The sequence below is a fragment of the Triticum urartu genome, chromosome 2A, assembly GCF_056163025.1.
Source record: "Triticum urartu cultivar PI428250 chromosome 2A, HENAU_Tu73, whole genome shotgun sequence".
NCBI classification, from domain to species: domain Eukaryota; kingdom Viridiplantae; phylum Streptophyta; class Magnoliopsida; order Poales; family Poaceae; genus Triticum; species Triticum urartu.
The window spans coordinates 746632073-746636739 of record NC_141874.1 but is presented as its reverse complement, the minus strand read 5'-3'; the positions used below and the strand labels follow the sequence as shown (position 1 = coordinate 746636739).

The 4667-nt window shown below is 49.0% G+C and overlaps 1 pseudogene; it reads left to right on the top strand.

The window, feature by feature from the left end:
• The first annotated feature begins 451 nt into the window (after positions 1-451).
• On the top strand, positions 452-4440 carry LOC125538385 (putative ubiquitin-conjugating enzyme E2 23; annotated as a pseudogene).
• Positions 4441-4667: the final 227 nt, after the last annotated feature.

Below are 4667 nucleotides of genomic sequence, written 5' to 3'. Positions count from 1 at the left end.
AGGCCACTGATAATCTGGTTAGGCATATTACGTGCGGCCACGCGATCGATGAGAAAGCTCTTACTTGGAAAAGAAAGGCGAAATAACTGCCGATAAACTCTGGGCCCTTGTTGAGAGTTTTATCATATCATAGGAGTAACCGATATATAGAAGCACGGCTGATTATAGGTGTCCAATACGAACTCCCGCGCCCAAACTTAATTATCTACCATAAAACGAACGGCAGTAGTACGCAGTCGTACAACAGATGCGAAACTAGATGGAGCCTCTCCAGCTAGTTCACGAAACGTACGTATGATTGTCTCCCTCTTTCCCTTTTCTATAATTAACAAGACTCTCCTTGTCACAGTATATATACATACAGGTACGATGTAAAAACAGTCTTTCCTACCCTTGGCATCGCGGCAGTCGGCACCGCGCATGATCAAGAAATTCGACCTAGATGGCTAAGATGGACGCCGTTGCCGCTGCATCACCCAACATTTACTTGAAAGACCTCGCGAGCTTCGGACGCTCGCTCCTCGATCGTGACATGGTTCTCCCGGAGGATGTCGATGGCGAGGTGGGCAACATCTCTTTTCCCGTCGACACGTTCGACATCCTCCTCATCGACGACTCTGTCGTGCATAAGAAGGCCAGCGACATCAGAAGGGTGGTCGACAGGAGCCACCTGCACCCCGGCCAGGTGGTCGCATCAGCGTCCTGACATCTCCGGCCAGCTCGGCGTCGTCACTGGCGTCAACACCCTGCTGGACCTGGCTAAGCTCGACAACCACGGCGTGGCGACACAACTCATCAAGGGCGTGTCGCCGTCTAGCCTGCGCCGCGTCAGGGGCTTCAACCTAGGCGACTTCGTCGTGTCCGGGCCGTGGCTCGGCCGGGTCGTCGAGGTGTCAGTCGACGTCGACGTGCTGTTCGACGACGGGGCAGTCTGCAGGTTCACCAATGCAGATTACAAGAAGCTACAAAGAATCAGCGAGACCTCCACCACGTATCGCCCGCAGATGAACACTATCTTCCACCCGGGGCAGTGCGTCACAGGGCTACACCCTTGTTCCCTCTTCAAGGAGGCACGCTGGCTTAACGGCCGCTGGAATCGTAACCGTGTGAAAGGCACTGTCATGAAGGTGGAGACGTCTGGCGTCCTCGTTTACTGGATTGCGTCCATGCATCATGGATTCATGGCACAGACAAGGGGCTCGTCGAGGCATATGCTCCTCCAGCCTACTAGAACGCAGACCATCTTACTTTCTTCTGCGCCGCGTCCGATTGCAGCTGGGGTGTGGCTGACCGCTGCTTTTTTCGCGAATCGAGTTCCACCAAAGCCGATGATGCCAACGGGGATGCAGCTTGTGCTCATGATCAACACGAGGAGGAGGAGGAGGAGGAGGAGGAGGAGGATGTGATTGATGATGACTGTGAAGCAGCAACTGCTCCTGTGTGGTACCCCCCGTGAAGCAGAATGATGTGAGGTTTTATCGGAAACAACTGAGGAAGGTCTTCTTCGAAGGGCATAGACGGGCACGACGCCCAAAACTCAGGAGGCATGTGGAGGTCGAGTTCCCCATGGTCGTCGCCAACAGCCGCACCTCCGTCGACGTGTTGTGGCAGGACGGCACATGGGAACGTGGCAGACGTTCAGCAACTGTCATCCCCTTCGGTATAGTTAATGAGCAAGAGTTCTTCCATGGGCAGCACGTCGTTGCCGACGTTCTTCATATTGATTCTACCACAGATCCAACTGGCGACACCGCCATGCCATCTACTAGTGTCAACAATGACACAGTTGCTGATGGAACTAGATCCACCATGCGTGTGGGCGTCGTGAGGAGCCTGCACTCCAAGGACCAGACGGTTCGCGTGTCATGGTTAAAGGCGGTGGTGCGCCCCGAGGAGGCCAGGGAGGTCGAGTGCGATGATACCGTGAGCGCATACAATTTGAAAAAGGACTATGAGGACGCTGCTTATTACGGAGACATTGTCATTCGTCTCGTACCGCCAGGATCAACCAACGGTGAAACTGCACCTTCAGAGGGAAACATGAAGAAAAATTATATTGCCTCTGACCTTTCATGGGTGGGACATGTTGTTGACCTTTCAAATGGGCATGTCCAAATCAAGTGGGGTGATGGTAACATGTCAACGGTACGTGGATAAATATGGTCGTATTTTCTAGTACTACTCTAGTATCTTTTTCTTCGACTAAACTGAACTCATTAATTAGTTGTTGTTGATTTGATTGTGGGTGTATTGCAGGTATTGTCCCATGAAATTGTTGTCATCCAAGTGGAGAACCACATGTATCTTCGGACTGAAATGGGAGATTGGGTAGAGGACGGTTGCATCGACGATGCACCTGAAGAAGAACAGGCTGCTGCCAGCAGGGTATATATCGGTCCTTCTAACATGGAAACAGTTGCAGGCCAAGCTGTCCCCCTTTGCCACTAAGAATTGAATCTTTTCCACTTTAACAACATTGGGGACATACTTTGGGTCAATTTACTATACACATGTTCTATATTGAATTTAGACCTCCTACAATTTATACTGAATTATTATTTTAATAGTTTCATCTCACTTGATGTGGCTATATATCTGATTTCAGGAAAATGATCTACAAAATCCAACCAATGATGTCAAAGGAGACACCCCAGCAATGACAAGGACAAGCCTTTTAGATTTTGCATTCCAGTCTTTGGTCAAATTAACTGGTGACACGGTTGCTCGAGGTAAGGAATATCTTATGAACTGGCGACTATCGTCACCATTGTCGTCGTTACCAAGCTCTGAGTTACATGTGACCACGGACGGTGATAACACTCGTGGTGCTGGAACGAACATAATAATCGATGCTGCCATGGCAAGGAACGTTATCGATTTGAATGGGCAAAAAAATTCCAAAGAGGGGACGAAGGCGGCACATGGTACTTGTTGCTATGATGAATCATTCTGCTTCCCACGCTCCGATGTACTGCAGAGCAGCCCTTCGGATCACCATTACCTTGACATCGCGGACCAGGTAATTAAACTTCTGTTAGAAAATATGAAGAACGGGAGGTAATTAAAGTTATACGTATCACAATGAACCATAATTAATGACTCTCTTTACTTGTATTTTCTAGTATAGTTTATATTTCTGTTTATTTGTACTTTCATTCAAAAACCTGTCAATATTTAAATACATGCAGTAGGAGTTTCCTACTGTTTTACATCCAAAAACTAAGATTATTCTAAGGAAAGTTTACATGCACAATATGTTTTGTCTATTGGTATAATTCATCTGCTTAATTATGTCATTTAGTTTTCATGTATCCTTGACTTAAAATAAGTAACGGGGCACACTACATGTTACAAGTCATGATAGAACGATTTTTACTGAATGTAGTACATATACATATAGAACTTTAATCAATGCACCTTTTCATGAAAATGCAGGGCAGCAGTCATGTCAAGAGTTGGGCGAAAACAGTGCAAAAGGAATGGAAAATTCTAGAGAACGACTTACCAGGTATGAGAGTGCACCTGGAAATACAATACACAGTCCATGGTTACAAATGAATGCCTAACTTTTAAATGTGCAGAAACTATTTACGTGCGGGTGTTCGAGGACCGCATGGACCTACTCCGGGTGGTGATGGTGGGTGCGAGCGGGACACCGTACCATCACGGACTCTTCTTTTTCGACTTGCAGCTGCCTCCATCATACCCGGCTGCGCCACCGCAAGTGTACCACCACTCTTTCGGCCTACGCCTGAATCCTAACCTCTATGCAGTGGCGGAGACAGGACCCGGGCCACCAGGGCCCAGGCCTGGGTCGTGGCGATGGGTTTCTTCGTACAACAGTAGCTACAGTACATGAAGGCGGCCCGGGGCTTGACGCTGGGCTGGCTCCGCCCCTGCCTCTATGAGTCCGGTACCGTGTGTCTTAGCCTGCTAGGCACATTTGGAGGCGAGGGCAGTGAGGTCTGGTCATCGTCGACATCAAGCATCCTCCAAGTCGTTGTCTCCATCCAGGGCCTCGTCCTCAACGACCAACCATACTACAACGAGGCTGGATATGAGACTCTGGTTGGCAAACCAGAGGGCCGCCGCAATGCCTTGCCCTATAGCGAAAATGCTTACCTGCTTACCCTCCAGACCATGCTCCACCTTTTGCGCCGGCCACCTCAGGGATTTCAAGAATTTGTCAAGGATCACTTCCGCCATCAGGGGAGGTTCGTGCTCGGGACATGCACCGCGTGGTTGAAGGGATGCGGTGTCAGCAGTGCCCATGCCACCGAAGCGGGAGGGGAACATCCATGTTCTGCGGGGTTAAGGCTTGCACTCGCCAACATGGTGTCGAGCCTCGTGGCAGCCTTCATGGAGATCGGGGCCGAGGGTTGTGAAGAGTTCCAGGAGTTGCGAGTCCCATTACCATGTGCTGGCAGCACCACTCAGTAGACAGATCAGAATGTGATGCTGGTGATTTAGTCTCTTAATCTTGTAGTTACTCACCTTTAGTTCCATAACAGTTATGATTTTTTTTCCTTTTTGATTACAAAGGGGTTCGTCAAGGGGCAATAGCGGCAACCCTGTGAACGCCGGGTGTATATCTTTCATCGTGACTCATGAAAATAATGATATTTATCTAAAAAAAAGAATTTATATCTATAATTTGAGCGTGTGGC